The 16744-nt window shown below is 44.0% G+C and overlaps 1 protein-coding gene across 2 annotated transcripts in view; it reads right to left on the minus strand.

Annotated features, from left to right (window-relative positions):
• The window catches only part of LOC110991182 (pituitary homeobox x-like), a 35868-nt gene extending 25062 nt beyond the window's left edge, over nucleotides 1-10806 (minus strand). The window contains exons 1-2 of one of the 2 annotated variants that reach the window (XM_087129923.1): nucleotides 10369-10805; nucleotides 3325-3589 (exon numbers count right to left, since the gene is read on the minus strand). The gene's annotated coding sequence lies outside the window, so the exon portion shown is untranslated. Of the gene's footprint in view, nucleotides 1-3324; nucleotides 3590-10368 lie in introns of both variants that reach the window. The other variant, XM_022256428.2, reaches the window with a different exon arrangement.
• Nucleotides 10807-16744: the final 5938 nt, after the last annotated feature.

The following is a 16744-nucleotide window of genomic DNA, read 5'->3' on the forward strand; positions in this document are numbered from 1 at the left end:
TCTGCATGTAGTGGTCGGCTACTCATAGCTGAAGTTCATGACAATAACAGTGGAAAATAAGGTGAAATCTCCTTCTATGGTTTCCCCAGATCAAGCAACTAGAGGAGTGAGAATAAACCCAGTGAATATGGAATTTGTCGGTATTGAGAGAGGCTAAACGAGTTCCATTTCTAAAACCCATGCTCTAATTCTATATCTCATTCTTTCCATGGACAATCCCTTGAGAGCGCGTCGTCTTTTCGAAAATCTAAAAACAAACGGACAGACAAACAAACCGAAAAATCTGAATTTCCTTTGTTCAAACCTCGATATGCAAATCGTTATAAATCTTTAAAGAAAACGGAGGAAATTCCAGTATCTGAACATGTGCAAAAGAAAAATTACTCACATTTAGAGGCGTTATTTGAAGAACAGAACTCTTTCGTTCTTTCGACAGAGTTTATGTCTACAAGCAAGGATTGGATCAATAACTATGCATACTGTAACGCGTCTGGATTACTATAATTCGGCTTCGCTCTGATAAGGTTTGACCTTGCGAGCCTTGCAGCTTACTTTCAGGCTTACTGTGATTAAAAGTGTACTTTCGTAAAGTCGGCACACTTTAGCTTTTTCCCTCTAAAAGTTCGCGCTGATAACAGGTTCGTCATCCGCCCAAAACTGTGTACGCTGTAACTTTGGAGCAGCTCTCCATCGCACGCGAGGCTGAGTGTTTTCCCTGTAAATATCCCCCATTACGTCATCGGCTTCGATCGCAACTGACCAACCAGATTGTCGAAAACACTGCCGAGCAGAGTTAAATATGGTAAAGCTCTGAATGGCGGCTATGTGATTGTTAGGAAGGTCGTGTGACGCATTTGCGCTGTCCACCTGTTACTGGTTCAATCTCCATTGCCTGGGCGTTTTCCGCAAAACAGTTGACGGCACCCAAGTTTACGCTCTGTTCCGGGCAATGATTCAGTGCAAACCCCTAGTTTTATTCTTCGAAAAATGATACGAGGGCAGCAAGTTTAGAGGCTCACCTGTCGGGCACATCAAACGTCTTGTTCCCCATTCGCACTGTTGACAAAACTTCCTCTTACACGAATCCTGAAACACTCGCCTTTATCCAGCCCAAAGCCGTTGTCTGGATTCGAACTCACCTCAATTGAGATGAGACCCGGTCTGAGGTGGCATGTGTGAAGGTTAATGACCAACTAACAAATTTCACAATGTTTTACCTGCTGAATACCCTACTCATGCCCTAGCTTGAAAGGTTTTTTTTCTAATTACATCGACCCTGTGGTCTGTGTTCGTCTCATGGGATAAACGATGGACCAAAAAATGCCCTCTTAAAATTGGTGTAACTTTTCTAAAGTTTTATGCAGTTGAACTAATTTCTTCGATCAGAGTGCATTCTCTAAAATGTTGCTTTTTTCATCTTGAAACTGTTATCAAAATGTTAAAAAAGGAAAAAGAGAGTTTTGCTTTAACGTTTTATCCGAAAGAAAAAAGCTAAGAACATGTATGTCTTCACCCGAAGCTTGCAGCCTCCTGCACCTGTGATAGCCCGTCCCCGCACCCATCCAGCCCGGAAATTTGCCGAGATATGAACCATTTCGCGGGTTGAGCCTGTTCACTGTTTGACGAACGACGACACATGTTCAGAAGCGAGGGAGAGGGGGAGGGGGGCTTTGGAAAGCCCTGCTTAACTTCTCCTCAGAGTGTTGACTGCCGTAGATAACTGCGAACAGGGCTGCTGTTTCCTCTCAGCTTTAGGGAAGCAAGCAGCAGCCCTCGTCGAAGCCTGGGCGATGTCTCGAAAAGATTAGAGTCGGGAAATGTACTACAGTAGTTGAACGGCAATGGGTAAGACCTAAAGTCTGGCTGTAACATCGATGGCGCGATTCTTCCAAAAGAATTGAAATTAAATAGCGCAGAGCCCGCGGATGAGTTGTAAAAAGTTGTCCCTCGTTATTTATTAACTAATTTTATCAGCAACTGGCCCACATTTTTAAAAAATGATTTAGAGCCCATAATGGTGAAAGCAAATGGTGTACTTAATATTTCTGTATTGTTGAATGAATTGTTGCCCCTTTTGCTGTGTTATTTATCCTTCTGTTGGCATCAATGAACTGTTAATTGGGAGTGTTAATCTAAAACTCAACACAGCCTCATAATTTCGGACTCTTCTTTCCCCAAGAAACACCGGCAAATGTTCTTTAGGAGAAACCAAAACGACACATGTGATGACTTTTAACAAACGTTTACTTGTAGTGTTTGCCTAAGTCGTATTTTAACATTAAGTACGTCATACATCGAAATGATAATAGCATGCTAGTAAAAAAAAACTACAACTTCATACCTTAAACTGCGTTTTCCATTTTCATTTCAATCCAACGTGCCTGACAGAGCCACTTCAAAACAATGCTGTACAACATTTACTTTGCATCATGAAGTCTCGTGAAATTTGGAGAAAAAAACTTGCTCCATTACAAAAAGCTAGCCATTTCCAGAAATTTAACAAGTGTAATTTATTTCCTTAAAAATCAGTGTTTGTCCCGCGTAAAACCAGCGCGGTAAGCCTCGAGGGAAAAAAATAACTTCATGGGTTAGGCAGGCCATAGAATTAGGCAACGACAACTCGACAATTTGTGGCGGGCCTGCCTGGCTCTACACAAAGAGGCGCGAGTGCGGAACCGGCCAATCTCAAGCTCAGGATATTCAATCTCACGGTTGGTTTGGGTTCTTTCCCTTCGTTACTATAGGCCTTCGCCACCGACATGTGAATTATAGGAGCTTAAACTCCGACTGAAGAAGATACACATTTTGGAGTGAATTTAGAAAATTACTCCTGTAATTTATCATGTGAGCTGTACTAAAGTAAGGAAACAAATACACGTGTTTTGTTTGAAAAGGCTTGCTGACAATATTATTTGATATCAGGTCCAAGTTATCCGAGTACCTAAAAAGTAAAATTCTGGACGACGGGACTTAGGATGGGAGTATCGCAGAATCGATAAAAACAAAGTGGTCAACATTACATTAAACGGAAGCATCTGATGTATTAATGAAAGGACACCAAGTAATAGGCACTAGGCAACGCTCAAAAGTGAAATGTCACTGCAAAATCTGTGGTGTTGAATTGGTGTCAAACTAACACCCTTGGTATCCATGCGTATCGGAAAACACTGGGTTGGTGTCGTCCTGTATGGATACCAAGGGTATTAAACACTCAAGTCAGTTTTTTTTAAGTGTTACTTGTTAAATCAAACTGAAACTTTGATAAGAGGAAAAATAATTTCTTTGAAAAGGAAAAGAAATGTCAATTTTACATTATAATCTTACCTGAAATATTAAACAGACCACGCCGACAAAAGGCTCTTTCCACGATGCCAACAAGTTTTATACGTTCACTTTTACTCCAGAATCCCAAGTCAACCGAGAAGCTCAGCGTCGTGCAAGAGGCGTACAGACCGACCTTAAGAGCAAAAACTTTCAGTCAGATGAGATCACTAGCTGTCTTCACAGGAGACCCAAACTTTCAGCCAATAGCATCAACGGGAACCCAGCCAGTAGGCAGGCCTCACAGATCAGATGATGAGCAATATGCCTGTTATGGGCAAATACAGGAACGAGGTTAGAGTCAAGTAGCTTATGAGTGTGTAGCCGACTAGAACCAATCGCTAGAATGCCCGGGGCGATTCTAGGACTCCAAAGGCTATCCCAAGCCTTCGTCGAAACAAGCGAATGGCTGAAGGAATTCCGGAAATGCCGTGCAACGCCAAGCGGTGATCGGCGAACCAGTGGCCCGGCTGCGTGATCACATGAGAAATTACGAGGCAACCACACACGGACGGATGAGGCTCACAGTCCCGGCTGCGGCCCTCCACTAGTCGATGATGATGAAACGACGGACCAATGCTTGCTAGCCCGCCATGTCAGGTCTAATCACCCACTTGACCGACTGACATTGCTGGGTTCGTTAAATCGGTACCCGCCCTTTTTTTTCTCTCCTTCTGCATCAGCGCCCTGTGATGTATTGTTTCTTGGAGTCATTGGGAACGGCTGAGTTGGGTTACGCCCATTCGTGAAACAGACAGCAGCAAGTGGTGTTGTCAAGCTCCATAAAGTACAGCCAGAGGTGACGAGTATACTGCGTAGGTCTCCCCCCTTCCCGGATGCCGATAATGAACAGTGCTGGTCTCGTGAACTTCAGTGACACGCAATGGCAGAGGTGCCCACCTTTCATGACGGCCATGCACCTGGACACGATGCCTCCTGTCTGTATACGACCCCGCTTCCTAGCTTCCTAACTTAAAACGCATGAACAACATGCTCAGTGCTATAAACTGAAATTCATTTTTAAAAAATGACTTAAAGGAAGCTCTCGTAATATGATACTTGCAAACAATCAAATTACAGAAGCGGAAAGGTTCGATTTCGGCATTTGAGTCACAGAGGGCTGAGCTGTTAATTTGAAGTTGGCCACCGCATTGATTTTGGGCGGACCGTGCACGGTAGTGAATGGGGGCAGAAGCCCTATGTTCGGATGTATTCTTAGCGCTTAATCAGTGACTCAATATTGTTAAAAACTTGTCCTTATTCAACCTCAGCGTATTGTTTGTTTGTTTATTTTTGGCAACGATCACCCCGTGGGGAATAATTTATTGACACTTCCCTTGTGGTCTCCGGTTCACAGTTTGGGCAAAAATGGCAAGAGTTGCTTGACAATAACACTTAAATGTGTCGGCTTCGAAATGCCATTTGACTGATCCGATGTTGGCCAAAAGTAAAACTGATAGCTGGGTGAAGATACCGAGGAGTAAATGGTCTCTCCTGTTTAAGGCTGGCGGCCTAATGGCAACTGACAGGGACTCACGGCCGACTTTTGCAGAGTCATCCCCTTTGCCAACATGACTGAAACAGATAGCGAGTGAATTTGACAACTCCCGCTAATTCCAAAGTTCCCGAAAAATTTCTGATAAGACTGACAAGGGGGGGGTGTTGCACTCAGACCGTGATTACTGACGTCTTTAGCCCTTTTTTTGGGGGGGGAAGGGAAGATTTTAGGCGGGGAGATGATCCACGCGTGTATCATCGCGCGGGGAGGCCGCACAGAGTGGAGGTAATGGGTGGGTTTGTTTAGTTAATCCCGCGTGGCTTCTGGGGAGACTTAACCCAAGGGTAAATATAGCGAAGCTCGAGCTGCGCCCACCGACGACGGTTGGGTGGAGGTTTAACTCATCGCAGTATGTCCGACTTATGTCTGAAATGTAAAATTTTCATTATACAAAGAAGTAAAACCATTCATAAAATTTTCAGTGATAAAAGAGACAGACAATAAACTTGCAAGAACGCGAGTGAAACGTATTTCATGGTAATTAGACAACATGATAGTTACTTGAAGTAATCATCATTAATCGCAAGTTCTGTTCTCATTGCACAGAGCATTTTCGTTCAGGTCTTTCTTTAAGAAAGTACAGACCAAGATCAAAAGTGGTGCAGACCTACGAAATGAGGAAAGAACCTTACGATTTACAAAAATGACAGAAATCTTCGACTGGAATAAAAAAATAAAAGGAATGGGCATCAAACTAAACAATGCAAGGCCGCTAATGCTTGTCAATTAAGGGGGATTTTTGTGAACTAATAGTTTGATCTACACTTTGGAGAGTGAGGTGAGTAAGGCGTGACACGTCATTAGTTCGGATATCCTCAATGAGTTGAGATGTGAACGCTGTTGGCGTCGTTTTAATTACGAACGAAGAGAGTTTTCCTGCTTGAACGTTTTTGGAGGAAACACTCTCACCTGTGACGCAATCACAGAAATCTGAATTCTTGCTTTAATAAGGCATCACAATCAACACGCCTTCAACGTGCAAGTGTTGCCAAGCACGAAATCATTTTAGGTTAACTTGTCCAAGTACAAATGATTAGGATCCACAATGACACGCATCCTGCATGTCTTTGATCTCTTATTTACTACGTTGATTAAATTATGATCTCGGAGTCGTCAGTTTGCCTCGTGTTACATGAGTGTTTCCCGTCGCCCTGAATGAAAGGCCGTGTCAAGGCACGGTATACCGTCTTATAAACGGGTTAGGCGGGATCCGGTTGGGCACGATGTGAAGCCAACTTGCTGGCATCGTCATAGTACATCGACCCCAAGCAATCCACCCTTTGCGACTAATTGTCCTCTATTAGGGAAACCGTCCAAACAGTCAACAAGCAAATACTCCCGATTGACTAACGAAGTACCCCGTCGTTGTCGTCTATTGCCAATGCCCACGGGACTTATGGCGAAAGAGTTGCAATGTATCTAATTCTATTGTGAGAATGCGATTTACTTTGTCATATCCTGAGGACTATAACCTTTCATAAGGCGGTGTTCTACTTTGGTATTCTAGCTTATGTTGGATCAGTCGAGCCGAAAAAAACCTTGCCGTCTAACGTTTGAAGCCTCACTGGTTAATCGCGTTATATACTTTATAATGAACTTGAACAGTCACATGCCGGAATGTCATTTGTCAGAAGAAAAAAAAATAAGAGACAAAAGTAAACGAACAATTCGCTTTCTAAATTGTTCTTATTAGTGAAGGATGAAATGGGTTTAAAGAAAAGACGCCGTAAGCTGATATCTTTTAGAAATTAGGACGAGCATTTTGACTCATCTTTTCCTCTGACTGGACTTGTATCTGTCAAAGAGTACACGCACTTCTGGTGGATCGCAATGACAATTATAAAACTCACCTCAAGTACAGCCCCGCAGTCATACTTCTTGCCTGAGTCGGAAAAAATATCGTCACCTTTTCAAAAATCACTCACTACGTTCCAAACAAACTTTAATTGATTGATTTTCAGGAATCTTGATATAGAGAGGATATAACTCATATATGCACACAATATTTCCAGAAGCAATTTTCATTATCTTCTAAACGGAGTTTTTTTTCTTGTACCGGAAACGATATGATGCCATCGAAAGAGCACTCAGGGGCCGTTTTCCAATACTCAACTTCGGCTCAGGCTTCAACTGTTTTTTTCTACAACCTGACTTTGAATCTGTAATCGCACTGATTAGTCCAATAGTGCCACAACACATCATATAAGATGCAAGAGAGCAAAAACTTACAGTAGGCCTAATCCAATTTGATTTAAACGCTTCAGGCCCACAGTTGGGGATTGGTTTCAGGGACGAAGCCTGAGACGGAGACGAAGTTGAGTACTGGAAAACGGCCTAGATTCCTTCTGTATTATTTGACTACCCATGATATAAGATTGAGAAGTAAAGCTGTGTGAAATCATCTGAATGTGTTAAGAGATGAAACCATGGAGGGATTTCACGTTAGCGCCGTCTGCGTATATCCGTATCGAAACCGAGGCTCTCCCGAGGCGCGCCCCCGGAGTCGACACAATACATGCAGTATCCGCTTCGTAAGTGTGACGCTACTTCAGTTTAAACCACGCCCGCTGCACATGCAGGTACACGACCATCGCAGGTACGTTAGTTCGCGGTCAATTGCCGTTATTTTTTTCTTTTGATTTTACGTGTCGAGTCATCCTGAAAGACTCTGCCACAAAAATGTGCAGCCTGAAAAGTCTGAATTTAACATACCTTTATGTATTTTGTGTCTTGACTCCTTACTTTCAATCGTCTGATCGTATTAAGAATTGAAGCTGACACATACAGCCTCGTTTTCAAACGCGGAAGTGCGCAGATCGACGCTAAAAGCGTCGTATTGGCATCCCTCTATCAAACGCATTTAAATATACACCACAATTTGAATGTTGAACTTGTTCTTCAAAGTCAGCACTTTCTTTGGGTTAGAACAATAACCTCACTTAGAGTTTGCACAGCACGTGAGCAAGGTGCGACCCCCACGCCGTAAGAAACCGCGCCTCTGACCCTGACCCAAACTGAACTCAACAACCACAATACATCTCGAAGATGATCTAGCTCCAATCTTCCGCTCCGGAAAAAAATAAAACAAAACGTTGCTGTACCGCCTGGGGTGCGCGCGGCCGGCATCCCCCACGGGGCCCAGCGGCGCGATTCACCCCCTGACTACTGAAGAAAGATATCCTCATTGCTCCACGCTGTTCGCAGATCAGGCCCCTTCTGTCTCGACACCATGGGAAATCGAGAATCTCGAGTGTCCTTTTTCTCTCCCTCTACTACCACCAGCTTGTTTTCTCCGCCGTCCTCGACAAGCCCACCGGCTGAACTCGATGACGGACGCGGGAGAATTCAAGCCAGGTTCTTAGGATCACTCGCTTCCGACTGAGGTCATCCCTGCCCTCGCAGCCCGGAGGGGATCCGATTTTTTTTTCTTCCTCTCGACGAAACCTCTAAATTCGAAAGTTCAACTTCAAGTACGGAGGGTCTCGGTGGAGAGGGATTTTACGGGTGATGTCGGAGCGAATGCTAGACAAATTTGACTTAATCCGGCAGCTCACTGTAACAGCGCCGCTGACATGGAGACAATTTATAAGGCTCGAGCGGCTACCGCCGAAGATCTGTTATACATGGAGGAACATTTCGAAAGTTCATGTTGACGATGGGCTTGATATTCGTAATAGCAATGTCATGTGTGACGTTTGGATGAAGGATGTGACATTCACTTTTATTTTTATCTCGCTGACAAAAGTGCCAGATTACCCAAACAGACGCCAATCCTTAAAAAGTACCGTCACAACAGGCAGACCCTATCTGCCCAAGAACGGGCCTTGGGACACCCAGAGTGACGAGTTCTTTATCACATGTACTGGGTAGTTTCATGGGACTATTATCATTGTCGGAGGAGGGCAGCAGATATGAAGTAGCTGTTTTTTTTATGTTATTATACATAATAAGACCCTGCCAATGACAATACAAACCACTTAGTGCTGATTTTATGACGTCATGGTTGTATGGCAGCTGAGATAAGCCTTTCGCATGTTAATTTTGAATAAACTCTGGCACACTGAGTTCTTTTAATTCAGGTGTACATAACGTTTTGAATTTGCCATACTACAGACTTTTGCTTAGTACACAAGAGACTCCTTACATCAATACACTGCTTTCAATGGACAAGCATAAAAGGAACCAGTCCATGCCAGAGGTGGTGGTCGCTATGCCAACGCTTGCTCCGAATTACAAGGTATAGCAACAGTGTCTTTAGTCCGGGGAATTTAAGTTGCTATGTTTATGTGCAGTGAATCAATTCAGTGGATCGGATTTTATTCAATTTAACTCGCAAAAGGTTTATTTATCTAGTTAATTTAATACTTGATGATTGTTACTGTTTGGCAACGTAACAGTTGAAAGCAAAACACAGGTCGTAATGCACGCACGTACGATGTTTATGAAGTAGGGAGGCGAAATGTACAGACCCATCTTTGAACGCATGTATACCCAACATGCATTTTCTGTGGATACAAGTTTGAGAAAAACGGGTCTCGACCCCGAATGACGGGAACAAGAGTCAACGTACCACCTACCCCTGCAAGTGACCGTATAAAAATGTTCGTAATCTTCAGTACTATAGCTTCACGTCTTCTGCAAAATCTTAGGCATTCTCAGAACACTTTGGGGGTATTCTGGGAAATTACAGAGCAATATGAGAAATGATCCCGCATGGGAAAAAAATATTCACTTTTGTAAAAGTGCATTTACAGCTGCTTTTAATGCATCCATGAAATATACGCCAGTCTCTTTTTTGAAAAAAAACCACATAACAACAACAGCCTCCCCCAAAAAACCCGCATTTAGTAACTTCACTTGACGTATTTGTCGTTTTTTTGTCGTAAATATCGTCATCTTCATACCGCTAGTCTTCCGGTTGTCTGTCAACATGCATGTTCTGTCCATTGTACATGAGCACACTGTTTGTCTCACGTCTTGAAGCAACAGCTTGACAGAGAGGTATGGTTCCTCGAGGCAACTGGCGCTGAACGGAATTCCAGGTATGCGTGATAGATCGCGATAAACTTAAGGGAACCCGACGAAAATGTCACCCCACTGTATAGAACCTTTCAGACGGATTTTATAGAACCTTAGGGTTTAAATTTGAAAGATTCTGTAAGGTTTTAACACTGCATCATATTAAAGGAAATAGATTTGGAAGAATAAGCCAAATATTTTTTTTCCATGGAAAAGGATCGCCTTGTTGACAACCTACCACCTGATATCCTGCCACAAGTAGTGATCCATCCTATGTAATTGTTTGGGGGTACCTGGTCAGCCAGAGACGCGTAAGAGAGATACACTCGAGAATTACAAAGCTGACTACCTATTATACACATAACAAATGTGGCCAGTTTCCGCCATTGTAATCAAGTGCTTTCCAAATCCAAAATTCCGACGAAGTCACATTTTGCTTACTTCCTGGACCATAATGTTGACTGACCTACCTGCAACGTGCAGAGCGTAACGTCAGCGCCAGTTAGTTCTCAGGCCCACGAGCTGTAAACAAGCACCTTGCTTCCAGAACCGTTCCAGAAGTATGCTCGGAGTTTTACGAGCACGCCAGGTCTGAATTCTCTCCTGAACTGAGCAGTTTTCTCAACAGTTCAGCACACCGCCTCCGTGATATGTGACAAGGGAGTACCCCCCTCGAACCTATGCCTTCAGTATCCACACCATAAAAAAGTTCGTCCGAAGGCGCTCGCATGCCTCTCAAAAAATGAGAGGGGGGCAGGGAAGTGGCTGGCCAGGTGCGCTCCTTACATCACAAGTCTGTCATTGTCACCCTGAGTGGGAGAAAGAGAATTGAAAAAAGCACGACGGCGAAATGAGATTGACAAGCCAGCGCGTACCGGAGTCGGTTTGTTGCGTGACACGCTCTTGCGCCCGCCGATAAACAACTCCGAGATTCTTCCGTGCTTGCCCGTCAGACGTGTTCCTTCCCCGAACTTGATGGAGTGGGCAGTGTCACGCCTGATAGTCTGGCACAGAGAAAATCGATGCCCCTCGCGAGTTCAAAACAGCGGGACGCAGTTTGGACCCCAGGTTTTGGATCCCAGTCCAAATTGCGCCGAAGGAAAAGGTGGACCGGGGTTGCTCTGCGAGTTGGTGGTGAACTTTTAAAGTTGGTAAATGATTCGGTAATGCATTATGTTGGTGTCCCGGCTGCCCATCCATCATATGCAGCGATTACCGAGACTATAGGCATTGCTTGGAAATACTTTGTGTGGGCTAGCAAAGATCTCCTGTTGAAATTCCTGATTCCACCTCCATCCTGTTGATGCTGAATGGCCACACGTTGAGCCAGTTGCATACTACGACAGGCAGACAAAGGAACGAAAAAGGCCTTCCAGGTGTAAACATTTTAAAGTATCAGAGAAACATTTGAGAAGAAAGCTGACGCGTGGAAAGACATTCCACTGCAAAGGAGCGTCGGAAAAGAACATTTCAATAATCACTCTATCCCTCGACAGTTTTAAAAAGACCGTCCACTTTGCTGTGTTTGTTGGATAACACGCCCCTTCACTTCATTCGTTCAAAGCTTAACTAAGCTTCAAAAAAAATGAACGAACATGCTGTGGCCGTCAATTGATCTAAACTTCAGTTCAAAATAAATGGAAGGTGCCCATTTTCAACTTTAGTGATTATTACGTAGTAACATAGTTGACTCTTAAGAAAGACAACAGAAAAAATCATTTTTTTTAGACCAATCCGATTGGACGCCGTAACTACAGTGGCACTGCACTAACATGCACATTCTTCAGCTTGACGCGCGTGCACTTGGCAAATCAAGACACCCTATTGGTCGAAGAGTTATGTAACGCGCGCGTATCACCTGTCCACGAGCGTTGTGTCGTCGCAGTAATAGCTTCTAATTCTGGTTGTCGAATTCCACTGTAAGAGATGCACCTGCTTTGAAAGTACAAGGTTTGGATTAATATTTATTGCAGCCTCGTATTTCTGGCTAACAGGCAAATTCTGTCCGAAAAATAACACAAGTTGATGAGCCGAGGAGTACTTTCGCCACTTTACTTCAGGAAGTCATAACTGTCTTTCCAGTCGATAACTTCCCCATCATATTTTTATTTCGATAGACTTTACTCCATCGTCTGGTATCGTTTAATTTCTTACACGCGTCTTCTCTTCTTAAGCTCAGAACATGTTCCTCGCCAGTTACCTTCTACAGTATCTTCCCACGCTGTCCTGCTCGCGAGGACCCCCCGTTCTCACCTGCTGCCCGCGCACCTCCGTCACCGTGAGTTGCCGATCCCTTGGCGCCTGGCGATCGCTTGACAGCCGCTCCGCTCTAAATCATCCGCTGGGCTGGATTGGCGGGGTTAGGCGCAGGGCCAGCGAGCAGAGTCACGCAAGGCCGCGGGATTTCGCGGCATTAACCATGGCCATACATTGTGTGCATTTTGCGCTGTTTTGTAACTTATTTGGAAAGTCCAGTCTCTGGATGAAAGCGTCTAACAAGGAGCCTAGTCAGATGAAGGACAATTCGTGAAGAAGTTCCAACCATTTCCTTACAGAGCCGAACAGGGATTTAAAATGATTAATCCAAAAAGAAAACAAACACATTGACGGAGAAAGCAATCCTCTAACCGATGGACAGAGAAACTGCACAATACAAAAGATAAAGACCGTCAGTCAGTGATTTGTTCCGAACAGATTGAGTCCTTTGGATCAGAACATGAAAACGGCTGAGTGGCAACAGCATAGCAGTTTGATTGAGGGAATAGGCCTATATCACCTGATTTATAAATTCCACCACCTAAATTGGTATTAATCAACGTATTCACCGGCTAAGTTTCTCTAATTTGTCCTGAATATCAGCTGAGATTTTGTTTCCTCTTTACATTTCAGCGCGAACATGTACGGTCTCGCGTATTACAGCTTTCTTTGGTCACACGTCGAAAGGGTGAAGGTATTTTGTATGCCATAAACGCCCTTTGTATTTTTCTCTGAAATGTCACATGTTGATGAGACATTGACACACCACACACACACCACACAAACTCCTTCTTGATCAAAAAGTACTTGCAACCTCCTAACGCAACCCAGCAGTCAGCCCCCCTGTAAACACATGTCGTAACTCATGTCTTGTGTCAGTTCTTTCCGTAATAACTCATCCATCATTCCTGGTACCCTTCAACTTCCTCTGCACGCTGTGTGTTGGACTTCAATTTCACGGCATGCCCTTCCTCAAGAAGGGAAAATGTCAGGGAATGCATCATCCAAGTTTTGAGATTTGAGAGCGAGAAAGAACAAGTGAAAAAAAGTGAAAAACGACAGACTTCCGCAAAGAAAGCTTGACATCTTCAAGGCGAAGGGTGATTCAAGTATACCGGTACTTGTCGGTATACCGACAAGTTATTGGGAAGTAATTTGGCAGGGCTTTGAATTAGTTGTCTACAATTGCTAATGTTTCACAGACGTCAAGACAGTTTACTTTAATTATTAAACTTAGAATGTTTCAAAGCTTCATGACCAAGGTTTCTCAGCTCTTACATTTAGTGACCAAATTGGGATTTTTTTTTATTTGTTACTTTTTTAGAATCGGGGTAGGGTGTTGGTTGAGATGCCGAATCAAGACATACGACGACCAAAGCTAATAAAGAGGTTGATATTGCGGGACGTTATTTCAGTAAGGGAAATGTAAATGAATAACATTTGTGATACAGAATGGGGTTGTAAACCAATCCTAGTTATCAACCTTAAAAGTATCCTTGTTCACAGGCGATATAAGATACGTCACATATCTTTTCAATTAAGCCGTGCGAAATTAAATGCAACGCCAAATGGAAAGGAAAACGAAATACGTTGTCTTCCTTCGTTCCATCTCTGACAGAGGGCGCTAAAGGTTCAGTTAAACGCGCCCAACTCGGGTGGTGATATCGCTTTCTCACTGCAGATCATGCATACAAGTCTCATTGAATAAGAGGAAAACAAGTAACGTGCATGGTGAACATGAAATTGAACCTCTTCCCCTGCTTTTTGGCAAATTTTCACCAGGCAGGTGATTTTCAACTAACAGCCATGGAGCTAGTTGTTCCTATGATGTAATCATCTTCACGGTTGAAATATAGTGTTGTCCGCACAGTCTAGCCCAAGCGCCATATACAAAAAGTCCACCAGATAAATTCAGTTCACACAACTAAGCTTCCTGCTGATTAAGAGGTGACTCGGGGCGCGGCAGTGGCAAGAGAAACATGCTCAATGGCCCGAAATGATTACGGCGTTATCCCACAAAGTACACAGCAGAATTATTTGTCATCACAATTTCCCGTTTTCGATTAGCAGCACCTGCATTATATGCGGAGCTAGGTGCGTGTTGACTCAAACCTCAGCCCCGTGAGTCGGGCTTCCCGCCCTCGTCTTAACGGTAAAACTTGTGAAGCTTGGGCTCTAAGCAAACGCTGCCTGTTCTCCAAGGGTGTACAGCCAATCACGTTGGATTTATTTTCGGTGTTTTCTTTCTGATTGAAATCCAGACAAAAAGTTAAAACCCGCGCCCAAAAGATTTTCATTCATATCCGAACGAGAATTGAATAATTCATGTTGTTTTCTACGGGAAAATCTTCTTCTCGTTCTACTGTCGATTGGTTAAGGATGTAACCGAAGAGCAATGTGCTCGAGTTACATTTTCATTTCGCTGTCTGATGCGGGACAGTTTTTTTTTCTTTCTCACACCTTTAGAACACACATGTTTGCTGCCATCTCTCACTAAGACACCCGTGTAGGCCTAAATTGCCCGAGGAGTTTCGCAGCCGAAACAGCCGCGGCAAAACGCCGTTCACAACCTTGAACCCCCAAAATGTCGCAAAACAACAGGCCCACCAGACAGACAGCCCCAGTGGGGCGATATGTCAACGCCAAGCAACCAGCGAGCCGTGGGTGACGTCACCGCCGATACCTCGCTCCTACCAGCCCTTGCCCCATCTGGTCTACCACGGTGATTAATGTTTCCGACCAATGTCAATCTGTGAGGGGGAACCACAAGCACGCCAGGTAAGAAGAATGACAAGGTCACAGTACTTTCCAAGAGCCAATATTTCTTCATTGTCCTTGCCATCAAGTTCGCTACTCGGTAGTAAAAGTTGTACTTTTAGGAGGTTGGTGTAACTTCTAGGTAGTCATGTTGGGTGTGATCTGACGTGCAGTGAGTAATTTTGTCGGTGCACGCGATGATTGGCCCCAGAATGAGGATATTAGTTGTAAGAACTTGAACAGATAAATTAGCGGAGAAGAAACGCATTTCACTGGATTGATCATTTTTGTCCCTGGACAGGTATACCGATGGAAGGGATTTGAACGCGCACGAAAGGCATGATTTGACTGGTTCGAAAAAAGAGGGGTAAATACTATTCATGTAGGCCTACCGTTTGAAGTGAGAAAGCGAAAACGAATGCGAGTTTGGCATGTCAAATATTTGCGTTGTTCTGGTTCGTTGGTAAATTGGGAGTACACAGGTGACAAAAACTTACACATTGTCATGGCTTTAGACACAAAATCAACTGCACATGTTGATCTATGTACAAGTACATCGAAGTAGCACATGATGTTGTGACATGTTCAATACTAACAGTCGGAATTCCGTTTTGTAAAACCAATGACTGTCAGCCCATCTCTGAGGTTTGAGGTTTGCTGGTGAGGTTGAATTTTTATTTTTTTTTCATATCCCGACTTTAACTTGAAAGAATTAAAAGAGACAAACAGAGATGAGTTTGTCTTGCCGCTAAATGATGGACAGGTTTACCAGTGAAGACATAAACAGAACCCCCGGAAGTTTTGGTTTGAGCAAGGCTCTCAGGGGACGAGTCAGTGGAGTCCGCCTGCGAACATAGTTGCCTAAATGTGCAAGCAATTCTGCCCAGAGAAGTGCGTGTTTACGGCACATTTGGTGACAACTGAGCAAGGTATCGAGAGGGAAAATTGCACCAAGTACGACCAGACCGCCAACAAGGGTATCGCCTGGATTCCGAGGGTGGGCGTGGAAAAATCAGAATGCCAGAGGGGAGATGGGCATCCCTCTACGCTTTATGGCGAGTCTGAAAACTCGTCCGATGAAAAGCCGTCACTTCGATTGCACAACGCTCACGTATACGCATTCCTAACTTCAGCGCGCGTGCATTTGGCAAAGCAGCAAACCCTATTGGTCGAAAGGCATGTAACGCGCGCGTATAATACCACCTTCATGCGTGCGTTGTGCCACAGCAATAGAATTCGGGCAGCCAGATTTGTCCATGATAAGGTTTTTGCGTATAAAGAACAGAGCTGCATAAGGACGCCTTTCCATACGCACGCCAACACTTGCGCCAAGCGTTGTGTATCCGTCAAAATGGCTCCCAGGGCGATTTTGACGGCCGAACGCAACGCACACGCGTGTTATGTTAATGGAGTCGACTTTTGTGTCCGTGAAAGTGAGACGCCTGAACGCAACGTGCACGCAACGCAACCAAAAACGTACATATGGAAAGGCGCCCTAAGGGGTGGCATGCAGAGTGGTCTTATGGTGACTTTAGGTTGCTGGTGAAGTTTGAAAGAACAAGGTTTTGGTAAAAAAAAAATTAGAAAGGGACGCCATCTATGGTCGGTCACAGTTTTGATTGAAAATTCACATGTGGTTGTTTTCATGCATGAGATATTGACTTCGAAATGTGATTCTAGCCTTCAAAAGTTTGAGTCACCTTTGACCAAAAGCTCTTGTCTAGAAAATAAGTATGAATTACATTTGTACAGACTCCCTTTGACAGCCGCACCGGATTGTTGACGTACTTCTCTGCCCTGGCTGTCGTGCCAGTTACGCTAAAAACTTGCTGC

This window comes from Acanthaster planci, linkage group LG19, assembly GCF_054643075.1.
Source record: "Acanthaster planci isolate LZ-2023a linkage group LG19, COTS_SCS, whole genome shotgun sequence".
NCBI lineage: Eukaryota > Metazoa > Echinodermata > Asteroidea > Valvatida > Acanthasteridae > Acanthaster > Acanthaster planci.